Source organism: Gopherus evgoodei, chromosome 8 (genome assembly GCF_007399415.2).
Source record: "Gopherus evgoodei ecotype Sinaloan lineage chromosome 8, rGopEvg1_v1.p, whole genome shotgun sequence".
Taxonomy (NCBI): domain Eukaryota; kingdom Metazoa; phylum Chordata; order Testudines; family Testudinidae; genus Gopherus; species Gopherus evgoodei.
Genome location: NC_044329.1, coordinates 17,839,819 through 17,853,242, shown reverse-complemented (window position 1 = coordinate 17,853,242; position 13,424 = coordinate 17,839,819).

Genomic DNA, 13,424 nt, shown 5'->3' with positions numbered 1-13,424 from the left:
TTTTCCCATTGCCGTTCAAGATCTGGGAAGAGTCTTCAAGCCTTGCTACCTCATGTTTTCCTCATTTGTTTGAAATAAGCAGGAGTTCTGGAAGCTGTCTCACTAATGTATTTGAAACATATGTTATTGACCAGCTTTTGCTTATTGGTACATTTGTGACTTGGTGAACCAAGTTAACTCAGACTTCAAGGCTACTCACCATTAAGAATACAAATGTAAAGCGTTTAAAAAAAAATACAGTGTTTATCGCTTGGTCTACTGCAACCTTAGGATGAAATCAACCATACTGAGCAATGAAAGGGATAAGGCTCCTGAGTGCTCCAAAATATCTTCTAAGCCTGCTTTTGTAAAGAAAAGGTGGATTTCTAAGCAATATGTTACTTGAGCTCATTTTAGCCCTCAGCATATCTTAAAGCAAAACCCATCAACTACGTTCTAAAGTATACATACCAGTCATTATTGAAGGATTTTAGGCTTCTCCAAGGAGGCATTTAACTAATAAGAGGGTTACAAGGGCACATACATTTGTCAATCAAATGAAAGTTAGCCTACAAATCCTCCCATGGAAGAGAAAAGGAAGAATAAAACACACAAAAGTAAGGCAAAATTCTTTGTCATTGGAATATTCTGACCCACATCAACTAATCTAAACCTCATATCATATGGCTCTATGAATGAAAGTGCTGTCATTAGTATGATTGTATCTGTGTAATGTAGCATGTTATACTTTGACACTTCCATCTCTTCCCTATTATGTAGTAATTATATCTGAGCTTAATCTTTGGCAAACTGTATAATTCATTCAAGATATTCATGCACAGCTGGGCCTCACGTTTACATATTCTATGGCCTGCACTCCTGCCCTTTAGCATTTAATGTAGTTTTTCTTCACTGGTACGTAACAGGAAGATGTTTCACAGATATAAAATTAAGCCAAGTCCGTTGCAATAAATTCAGATGGAGAAGACTCTCAACTTCCATATCCTGGTTGGAAAGAGATCAGAATCGGGACTTAGAAGTGCAATACTTGGTTAACAGAAGAAGATTGAAATTTGTTTTACATGACATTGAATCTTTATTAATTTTCTATGCATGGGTATTTAATCAGTTTCCAAAATCCATAATGTTGACCAACAATTTACAGAACACACAACTGACCACATAACTTGTTTTAGAATTGTTAATATGCTGATACCCAACAAGTCTCATTTTTTGTAGCATTTGAATGGGTTGGGGTGGATAGAGAACTTCTCCATATTTTTGAGAAGTCACTACTTTGGAGAAAAAACAGAGATCCCTAGGAACCAAATTACAAGGACCACATTTTGCTTTCGATTGAACCTGAAGGGCTCATTAGCTTACTTAGATGAGGCCAAGCTGATTTAGAGCCATATTTTGAACCTGAACTTCTGGGGTATTTGGATCCAAGATTTTAGTTTGACACATCAAAACTCTTGAAAAATGAAGATCTGGAGTCAGGTTTAGATATATAAACACCCCCAAAATCAGTGGTCATGCTATGGAGTTCACCTAGTTGGTTGTGAAAAGGTTTCTGCAGTGAAAAGTCGTACTTAAACATTTGGCTTTGAAGATTCTTTCTACTCTAGTATGCCCCTTTTAAATGTCACAAGCTAATACAACATTCAGGCAGTAGTCATCTGAGTTATTCATATTTTTTGTTTCACAAGGAACTTAGTTCTCAGGATCCAGGAATTTTTCTTGTTGATAGATAGATGGAAAGGCCCTCAGCTTCACTGCAATGAGAACTTGAATAAAGCTAACAGCTGTTTAATGGGAAAGGTTTGGTGTGTGTAATTAATTTACTAATAACATTCAGCCCTAACAAATAGTGTGAAGATTTTAAAACATTAAAAGCCAATTTTGTTCTGTGGCTGATTGTAGAAGTGTGGAGTTAGACAGGGCCCATGCCTGCCCTTACCGTCCACCAGCTGAGGAGACTGGATTTGTGGGATAAACCCACTCATATGATTTCCCACTTAGGAGGAAGGTAATACAACCTGCAAGCTCTACCAACATGCTGTGGTGGAAATTCCTTTGCTGAAATGCATGTTTGATGAGCAATTCAAACGTGTGAATGCAAGCAAGAGTAGTAGTTTTCATGGGCATGGAAAAGTATGCAAGTCTCTACAGTGCAAATCTTACTTTCTTTAGATCAGAGATCAGTGAACACCAAGTGTACAAGATGTTTTTCCTAGGAAACCCAATAAGCTTTCAGACCTTACCAGAAGACTATTTCCAAATCAACATGTATGATATGGTCAGGCCTCTTGGTTGCATTGTAACAATAAAACCCACAAGGGTCAGTCAAATACACCCCAATCACTGTAGTATTCACAATCTTGACTTACCTTGACGTAACTTTGTCTGCTGGCATTGGCAGAAATGATAGTAGTCCTAGGAAACCATACATATGGGGCAGTGAACATGAAAGGAAACTGTACTGTATGATAAAGCAATACATCTCCCAGAATGAAGTTTAAAAAAGCTCTCTCATTTTTGTAAATTCCCTTATTCTACCATTTTTCAGATGTAAACACTAATACAATTTAAAACCCTCTTCTGCCAAGCCAGACTACTTTAGCTTTGGCCTTCAGAGGTGGAGAGGTATTTTGCCCTAAAGGAGTGTAAATGCATGATTTGTGAATAATATTACATAGTGCTTATATAGGGCTCTCGCACAGACCTCAAAGCGATTTACAAGTACTAATTAGAATTAACCATCACATCACCCCTGTGAAGTAAGTATTATTGTACCTATTTAACAGTTAGGGAAAGTGAGGTACTGTTTATATAACACAACACTGTTGAAAACTGCTCAACTTATTTGCTCCTGGGATCAGTATTATGGCTAGATTCTGCAACTAGATCCTTATGGGAGTCACCTGTGCCTGCCTGAGCTCTGTTGACTTCAGTGGGGCTCTATTCTGGCACAGGGTATGCAAGCCGAGCAGATCCAATTGCAGGATCTATCCCTTAGAGTACATGATCACCTTCACTGCACTAACTACTTCAATATAATTACACATGTTGAATAGTTGGTTGTAATCAGCTGGAATGTGCAAGAGCGATTTGCTATATTATATCTCCACAGGAGTATGTATGTTATAGATGTAGAAGGACATTATATAGACAATATTTTATATATACCATCCTGCTGCATCTGTAGTAGAGAAACCATGTGCTGTGGAATGGTTGGGTTCTATTATGTAAGATAGATTAATATCTATTATACATAATAGTGTAACATAATTTAATTGGACAAAGTGGATTGAATTTATTTATGTAACAGTTCAGAGAACAAAAAGCCTGCTTTTGTTAAGAACTTGTAAACCTTAAGATAACTCTGTCATACCTATTCCTTGGATCTGGATGCATTTGGCTGCATTTTTCTTCCTTTTTAGTCTATCAGCACCCTCCACTTTTCCATTTGGTCTTTTCCGAATCAGTTTGTGTGCGTTGTTTTTTTTATGGTTAAAACCTCTGCTTCCTTCGCATACACTGGCTAACTGGAAGTGAAGAGCTATGTAGGTTGACAAAGAGACCAAACAATGATAATGTAGACTATTGCAGCTCCCCTGTATAAGTCGATGGGAAGCTGCAGTTCTGTCATTATATGGCGAGTGTGTGGTTATTAATCAGCAATGCTGGCATGTTTCCAGCATGCCATCCTTCATCCAAAGATTGTTGGCTTTTCTTGGGTTCGGAGGATTAACCAAGTACTTCCCTATGATAGGAATGCCCAAGTCTCTCTACGTGCAGGAGAATGAAGGACAACAGCTCTGTAGAATGCACCTGTTTTTTGTTCCTCTATCTTCCTATTGGGACCCCTTTCAGAGAAGCCTTTTAGTGTACTTAGAATGCCCATCTGGGCTAGCCTTTCCAGTGGTTCTTCCCCTTGGACTTTCAACCTCAGTCATGGATTCTTCATCATAACATACAAAATCACATTGAGTTCTATTGATTTTAAGAATGGTCTGAGTGTTATATTCCATTCCTGCTTCTCAAACCTTGTTCTGTTGCTCTTTTATTTCATCGACGGTTTACTTGATTTGTCTACAGACAGATTGTATTGGGCCATGTATCTTTCTATACCTAGTCTTGGATCCATGCAGTATGTGTGGTTGAACAGAGTGTTCCTTCACCCCTACGTTCCCCACTCAGTGTGGGAGGGGTCTGGTTCTTACTAGATTCCTATGGTGGCTGCCTATCTTTGTAGCAGGCAGTGGTTGCTCTCCTGTTGCAGCTAAGTGGACACAGCTAAATATTTTCTGTGCACTGCTCCTGGCTCTTCTCATTGCATACCTGACCTGGACATGTGTCTGACTATCTAGGGCATGGAAAGTAGAACAGGTAAGTGAGAAAGCTCAAAAAAATTGTCAGTGTCTCATCCCATGTTTGTAACTCCAAAGAATGGAGAAATACCAACTAGTTGTGATCTGTGAACCAAATCTTTCTGGCTATTCTCTCTGTTCATGTTAAGAAATTCCTAATCCACAGAGGCTTCCAGTAGTGCTCCTTTCTACTGGGTGGGAAAAATATATATTTTAGCTTTGCTTGAAACAGATACCACTGTGAAAGTTTTCACCCTAAAGTAGAATGTCTGATGTAGAGTGAATGAGTCCGTCCATGTTTTGAATGCTCAGGTGTGTGTTCTAAGCAGCCTTGAGAAAGTATGGCTTTATTCCTTTTTATTATTTAAACTATGATAGCACCCACAATGTACTAAACATTGTGCGAATGTAGGAGACATGGACCCGGACCTTGTATAAAGACAAAAACAAAAAACCCACAAAAACTCCACAAAGGGTTGGGGAAAGATGCAATGGACTTGTTCAAGCTAAGTGAGCAGATGATTGATGGGTACGTGTGTGTGTGTGTGTGTGTGTGTGTGTGTGTGTGTGTGAGAGAGAGAGAGAATTATAGCTGTGCTGGTTGCTTTTATAAAATACTTTTTAAAAAGATGGATCAGAGTGTTAAATTTGATGATAATTGTAAGCATGGATTCATAAATCTGGCCTTATGTTTGTGAAGTCAAAGGGCACACCCTGCTCTGCAACATTTCTTATCCCTGCCACTTTGATGTATTAGCAGTGTGAAATCATCAGTTACACAATGCATTTTTCAACCCCTGTAGCGTCATGCAGCCAAACTACATAATAATGGCATTCGCAAACTAGAAATGAATTCTCCATAGAAGGCTTGAGTCAAGGTTACTGTGGCCAATTGATGGCATTTTTGATTCAGTGTTACATGCCACTTCCTTCAGCCTGATAAATCAAACCTCCTCATGCACATTCAGAACATTCCTAATTTGCGAAGAGGGAGCAATTCACTTCCTCCTGGGATGGCAGCACTTCTCAGCAGCCATGATTTTGTAGTCTTTGCAGAGATTCACCTTCACATCATTAGCATCGACCCCTTCTCTCTCTTTTTATGTTTGTCACCTTGTAAGAAACTCCAGTGCCACGTGAAATGTAAAAGGGAATTATTACACTGATAACATTTTTTTAGAGACTCTTGAATATAACTCCTTAATGACTCTGATCCTCATCCCCTGGATATTTTCTTTATTTTAGAGTAGCTCAGGTTTCTTTGCTCTGACCTAGATGCCCCTGTGCTGTCTTTTCTTTTTTTTCAGGGACATATTTGGTATTTGTTAGCTTCCTCTGTGCATTGATTGAATTCAATTAATAATCATGAGAGGTGCTATAATTAATAATGTTTCTGTCACTGGTTCTTTACCTTCTTTTTTCTTCTGAGGACATCACAAAAAAGTTTTTTTGCCATATAGATCGTATAGCCCAAACATAGACTCCTCCCTGGGTATATACCTTGGCAGGGGCGGCTCTAGGCACCAGTAAAGCAAGCAGCTGCTTGGGGCAGCCCATTTTTAGGGGCGGCAGTCCACAGGGATCCAGCCTGGGAGCTGAGAACCAACAGGGGGCCTTGGGAGCTGTAGTTCCTTGGTTAGCTCCCTGCCTATAAAGCCAGCCCTGGAGCAGGGAAAGAACTACACTTCCCAGCATTCCCTTGACCGCTATCTACAGGAAAAGGAGAGGGAGGGAGGATAGTAGCTGAAACCTCGTGCTGCAGCTTTCTGTGAATGGAGCGCTCACCGCTAGAGCGGGGTGGCCCTGTGAATGGGGAACAAGTGTGCCCAAGGAGTAGAAGGCTTTGGCCCAGATATCCCCTTCAGAAGACATCCCCAAACTGGATTAGGGATACTGGTGTGACCACACCTTGCAACCCCCAAAGAAGGAATTGGGTGCACTAAATGGACAGTGCACCTCTCTATCTGAAGCCTAGTGAGGGAGATATGTGGATCCCACTAGAATTTAAAATGAAAAGTAAGGGAGGGGAGTCTCTACTGAATCTGGGCAGCTTTAGATACAGTACCAGGCATGTAGGAGGATTTCCACTTCTGAGCCATAGAAGCAGAAATTGATTTTTCCTTTCCAGATTTAGCTAATATTCAGAAAGGGAATCTAGCACTTGCCTTCCAGATTTGAATACCTCAAAATTTAGGAGTGCTCAAGCTCAATTTGGGCAGCTGTTACTTCATTTCTCCCACATCAAATATACTGATCCACTGTAATTTTGCTGTAGAAAAAGTAGGATAAAATTGAGCAAGAAATGCTTCCCAGTGGTTTTTAGGACTGGAAACAGCTGTTGCCCTTTTTTTTTTCCTCCAGTTTTATTTAAAAGGAAGACAGTGATATTGCATTGGCAAATTCCCCATAGAAACAAAGAATGGAACAAAAGAACAATAAAGGCACCTCAACTTTTCCTCATTTATGGAGGACAGGCTTATAATATGGATCCAGATATCCTACAATCACACAAGCTGAAAATCATTCCCCTTTACTGCAGTTCTGTAACCATATGGGAACCAATCCTGTCTGTGTTCTGTGCACCTCCAAAATTCCTGCTGAATGACCCGCCCTGGGAGTGAGTTACCAGTGACCCAGGGCTGGGGCGGAAGGAAGGTGCGGGAGGCCCACAGCTGGGATGGCAGGGAGTGCAGGTGTAGCGGGGAGAGCCCAGGGCTGGGGCAGCAGGAGGATGTGGGTAGGGGGGCACTTGGGGGGAGGGAGCGGAAGGGGGAAGCCCAGAGCTGGGGTGGCAGGGTGTGTGTGAGTAGGGGGGAGAGCCCAGGGCTGGAGTGGCAGGGGGGTGTGGGTTGGGGGGGGAAAGCCCAGGGCTGGGGCAGTGGGGTCCGGTTGGCAGAGAGGAAGGGTGTGGTGTTCAAGGCTTGGGAAATTGTTGCTCAAAAGGCCTCTTAAAAAAGTGTCTCTTGAGGAGGGATTTAAACATGGAATGGGAGAATTGTGCAATAAGGAACAATCAGAGGGGAGATGAGGATAACACTGACTTCACTGGGCTTTGGAACAGACCCTTAATTCACATGTTCAGTATCACTTCACAGGGTAAGAAATACAAACACAATTACCAAATATTACTGGAGTGTTTGTGTTACTTCTGATTTGCATGTGTGTGCACATTTGTGTGTGGGGGGTGCTAACTTAATTAACCTTGACAAACAGAACTTGGGGCAAGTTTTCACACAGACTTAAGAGGTTAGTTAGGGTGGTGTAATTTGTAACAATATAACAGAGCAATGTTGGATGAGCAACTGGAATACACAAATGTGTTTCACATTGGTTCTGATATAACTTGGCTGGCTTTTTCAGTTGTGGGCTCCAAACCCAAAGAGATGTTGAAATTCTCTTTAAAAGGTTGGGTATTTTTCTTGGGTGAGATTTTTATTGCTTGTAATTACTAAGAGGTATCCTGTGAAGCTCAGGCAGCAGAAAAATATTATATGCATTGCTATTTAAACAAACAAAAAAAAAAAGAAGCTGCTCCCGTCTGGTAAATATGTCATCCTTTCAGAGCGTGAAATTACATGATTTACCATTCGACATCTTAGAACTTGGTGTGATTCTCTCTTCTTTCTTTCCTGCACTGCTGTGCGGAAGTTTTCTCTATTGTATAATTCTCAGTTCAGCTATTTACATTTTTCTCTTAGCTTGAGCACCTCTCTGTTACATATTATTTTAGACGCTATGAGGTATCCCTACACACAGGCAGTTTTCACAAAGAGAGCCTATTGTGTTGGTGTTTCCCTGATTATGCTATCCTCTAAGATTGTTAAAAGTGCAAAAGCCCCTTAGCGTGTCAAATGCAGCTGAATCAGCCTCCTCTCTTTCATATGAAAAGTGCAAATGATGTTTGGAAAGAGACACTGTCAGCAGAGAGGTGTGCTGTAGTGAAGTGCAGGCTTTTGTTTTCATATTGTTCACAGTCTACCTGAAGACAGGCCAAAGGACACAATGACCAAGGCTGAAATAAGTTCTATAAAGAGGAGGTAATATTGGCCAATTAAATTCTCCCAGTCTCTTGTACATTTTGTATTTTTGCTTGCCATCTATGTGTGAGATGGACAGATGGATTACAGTTAAAACTAGTCAAGAGGATTAGTTATATTTAGGGAAGATTACATAATTGGTAATGTAAAAGTTGATACTTTTATCTAAGGGATTTTTTTATAAAGAGGTGGTACAATTATTTCAGTGAGTTAACTTTTTCAAGGGTACAGGTCTCTGTGAATGTCTGAAAGTAAATTAGCCATTGTGTGTGTTAATAGAAGACTTGATGACATCATGGTATGCATGGACTAGAAAAAACAACTGAGAATTCTAAAATCCTGACTAGATGCATTAGAATGGAATTGCTAAACCAAATTTACTAAACGTGTTCTGTGGAGGATGAAGGATTGACTAGTTCGGAACACAAGCATGGGAGTTGCATATGGGGTTACTGAAGGAACAAAAGGTGAATGATGAAAAATGCAACATGTAAGTGGAGAGTGTCTGCAGGAATCAGAGTGAAGAAAGAAACATCAGTCAACAGAGGTTTGTGGAAACGATTTGAAGTCATGAAGGAGCAGGCTCAAATGCAAGAGAGACATTTATGTTGGTTGCAACATTCTAAGTTCTGTGTGGGAGGGAGTTAGGAGGCTGTTTGCTATATTGGTGTTGAACAGTGTGGTTTGTGAGGAAAGCAGGGAGGACCATAATTCTAGAAGACAGATGAAAGGTGTCATGTAAAAGAGGTTGGGTTCCTGAGACATGATAGCCCCAGGACCACCTATTGACATTTTCAAACAAAAACAGATGTTCCAATATTCCCACACTGAAACTTCAGTTTCAGCTTGTTGCCCCAGAATGAAGAGACATTAAAAGTTGCATTTCAGGTGAACATTAATCTCTGCAGCTGCCTGAGCTACCATGGTGCCCTTTAGGAGTTGTAGTTCCTTGTCTCTCATGCCTCTGCTTTCTACTAAGCCCCTGGCAGGAGTAAGTCTTCCATCATGCACCTCAGCATCTTCCTATAGTTGAGCTGTCATGGTGCATCATGGGAAATGTCAACCCAAAACAAAAAGTGACAAACCAAAATGAAATATTTAGCTTCAGATGGTCAAGAAATGAAACATTTCATTTAAATTTTCCTGATGGAAAACTCCACCAAAATCAATCTTTGCCCATGCTAACTTTCTATTTAGATGAAACCCCATTTTTCCAATGGGGAAATGTTTCATTCAAACATTTTTGACCAGCCCTAAGCAAACCTGCACACTGTTGCCAAGTAGTGCTAGTTGTAATGGTGGTTTTTTGTGCTCAAATACAATAATAGCCAGCAGCTTAGAAATGCACAATAGGGAAAACAGATATTTAATAAACTAAACAATACATCAACTCACTCCACTGACTACCAAACAGCCATCAGTCAGACTGTGATAACTTCCAATCACAACCAAAGTGGGCTAATGTCAAACCATTGACTTAAGGTCTAAAGTTCTTTATAAACCATCCATCCTGTTGTGTCAATTTTCTACCTGTTAGTTAGTTAGTTAGTTAGTTAAACAACCCTCCTAAAACAAACACTAGGCAAAGAAATAGGATTGGAAAAGTATTTTTTAAAAACTTCATGTCATCTTGCCCAGCACACATTATACTTTCATCTTCAAACCCCTTTATTTTTGATATGCTTAAAGCCATAATGAACATATGCAATGAACTGACGTTTTTTTCACTCCCTCTCTGTTCCTGTCCCTTCATACAAAACCTATAGGAATTATCACTTGAATAATGGTGAGCTCGTTCCCTAAGCCACATGTCAGAACCATCTATCATTAATTTCCTCACATTCAATCCTTTGTGGAATAAACTTTACTCTACAATAATTCAGAAGCTACAGGCTTGAATACCTTGTTTAGATTTAGAATATCAAAGCTGAGCCTGTTGCACTCATGAACTTTCAAGACAAGTGGGTTAGGATAATATTCAATGGTGCTCTGATAAAGCCTGAATTGTGTGTCAAGTCCTATAGGTGATATACAATTATGTTGTTTTGAACAGGAAGTAGCCTTTATGCATGTTTTCTTCAACAAGATCTGAGAAGGTCTGCTTTTTAATTGAAGTTGCAAGCTGGATCTTCATATTGATAAGCCCAAGAGACTAAAAAATAGGTGACTTGTCATACTTGGGTCTTCTGGTGGCCATTACACAGTGCTCTTCATTCATCCGAAAGGGAGATCTTTTTTCACCTTTCTGAAGTTGATGCCAAAGACATTCCAAGAGCTATAAGGAAATTAAAATAGCGGGAAGATTAAGAATAGTGTGGCATGGAACTTCTACTTTATTAAGAATCCACACAAATGGCTTCATGTTTACAAGTACTGGTCCCCATTACCTATAGTTCTCTTATAATTTGCTCTGTTGTTAGAGATGGGTGGCTAATTCATAGTGTGTAACTTATTAGATGAAAGTTGCCTCATTTTTGTTACCTGTGAATTGATTACAAATTGTATCACATGTATTTGTTTAAAATTATTCACTGAAAATATTTTTCCGATTCTGAGTATAACTCCAGATCTGTGGCTCATTGACAAACAGGGCATTCTTTTAAAAATTTGAGCTGTTTTGGTTTAACCTGTTGGTCACATGGTATGTTTCCAGTCCTTGATTTAATTAATTTAAATCTCAGAACTGGATTTTTGGTGTGAATGCTCATGAAATTCACATTCCAAAAGTAATCTGCAATATATGCGCTTTCTGAAACATTTCTGCCACTAATTCATTTGCTAGAATAAAGAAACACAAATGAGGCACAAACAGAATAGAAACAAGTTGAATTACAGTTTGAAAAAATATTTGCAGAAAATTAGTTGTATTGTACGTTGTAGACTGGGTTAGGCTTTCAAAGTTCTAATTGCTACATGAGAAGTTTAACACTTACCTTCATTTCTCTGCCCTTCTGTTTCCTCAGAGACCACATAAAGTCATCTCCTTGATGCACTTGATCTCCACGGGTCCTGAAAGTAGGTGACTCTTCAGACTATTCAATTTTTTGCCACATCACATAAATCTCAGTTCATTTATTGCTGATCTCAAGTAAAATACTTGTACAGAGAATGACTGGATAGGTCAGAGAATTTCATTTAACGGTGATGAAATGGATATCAACATTTCCATACTGATTCCAGGCCTGGTAGAGAAAATGCATGCATCACATGGGTTGCCAGCATGGGTGCATCTTAGCATTTTGTGCAAGGCCCATGAAATTGTCAGCTGTCCTGTCATATACAAATCAGAGAAAATCAAACCCTTGATTTTAGAATCTTTGTCAGCAGCATTTTTAGTCCAGGTTCACTCTTCCTCATTTAAAATGGATAAGGCTTATCTGCATTCATTTCTTAGATCATTGCTTCAGCATTTCCAAGATTTTATCCAAGCGTGTCTTTTATAACCTTGTCAAAATCGCAGTGATAAAGGATGCATCAGCAGTTTTCAGTCCTATTTCTTTTTTCAGATCTGCTCATCACCTTTCTTTAACAGAGTAATGGATAGGTTCACAGATTTTTTTTATTATCTTTCATTTGTAAGGAGCTTTATTTTGGTCAGTGAGACATCCAGTATAGAAACAAGGTGAGCATGAAGTTCACATTGTCTCTGTATGTCTAGGTGAATCTGATCAAACATTAAAATCATGAAGTTAATTCTACAATATTTACCACAAAAAAGTAGTTTTCTGGGAAGTGGTTGTTATGGAAACAGTAGCCCTGAGTCCTTCCAAATGGAAAAGATTTATTTTAAGGGAACTAAAACTGTTAAATATTCAATAAGGATAAAGAGGTGAGCACCACAATATTCATCATAGCTGGCCCTATATAATGCTTCAAAAGATGAAAACGTGGAGGTGGTACAGTGGAGCAAGTTTAGATGCTTTACATACATAGTTAATTTGTAATGTTACTGAAAACTGGGGGAGCTCCTAGATTATGGAAGCAGGAAATTCACAAACCCAAAAGAAAAGATCTCTCAAAATAGAGAAAAAAAGAATAAACAGCCCCCCTCAATGCAGAATTCAGCCAACATGTGTGCATATGCAGCAGCTTGATAAAGCTTATCCCAGCACAAGCTCACCCCCAGTGTATTGCAAAATGTACCTTACAAGCTCATGTTAAGATTTTACCTGTGGGCTGAAGCAGTTCAGAACACCTTTCATGGGCTTTCTGCATTTGGGTGAATTTCATTTATAACAGTTATATCACTTGTATGGTCCATAGATTACATGTGTATATGGTGTCCTGAGGTCTCTTTAGCTAATTTTATAGGGTATCTCAAGAACACTCTGTAGTATATAACTGTGAAAAGGAGCTAAGACACAGTTCAGCTGGAAACAGATTCACCTTCAAATGGCAACTTAAAATACTGTAATTTGTTGAACAGTATAACAGGAAAAAAATCCCCCAAAAACTAATAAAATAATTAAAGGTAAAGGGGTAGTAGAGAAACAGTTTCCCCAAAATTTATTCATATGCAAAAATTAAATTTTAGTTTGATTATATTTCTATCCCTTTTGTGTTTGCTTTCTATGAGCATTTAGAACACGAGTTTTTACTAGCTCAAATGCTAGTGAAAAATGAAATTTAAGCTTGGATATTCACTGGAGATAAATTTCAAATTCTGTGTTCAAATTTTGTACAACTCAAATTCATACTGTTCTGGTTAGTTACATAACCCACACACTTACATGTTTTGTTTCTGATTTGTTATATTAGTCATTTATAATTTAGCAGAAAAAAATACTATGTAGCTTATGTAATAAACCAACACAGTATGAATTTGAGTGTTAAAACTGAATACACACTTTTAAATTTGTTTTCTATCTGGGGACAGAACAACTAATATGTAACTAACCAACAGAGCAGGAACTACAAATACCTGTGGATGATTCATAAATTGTGGACCCAGAATTATTTGCTGAAGAAATATGAGAACAACCTTAAATAATGAATAATTCCAGTATTAGTAACAGAAAACAGGCAAAATTCATCA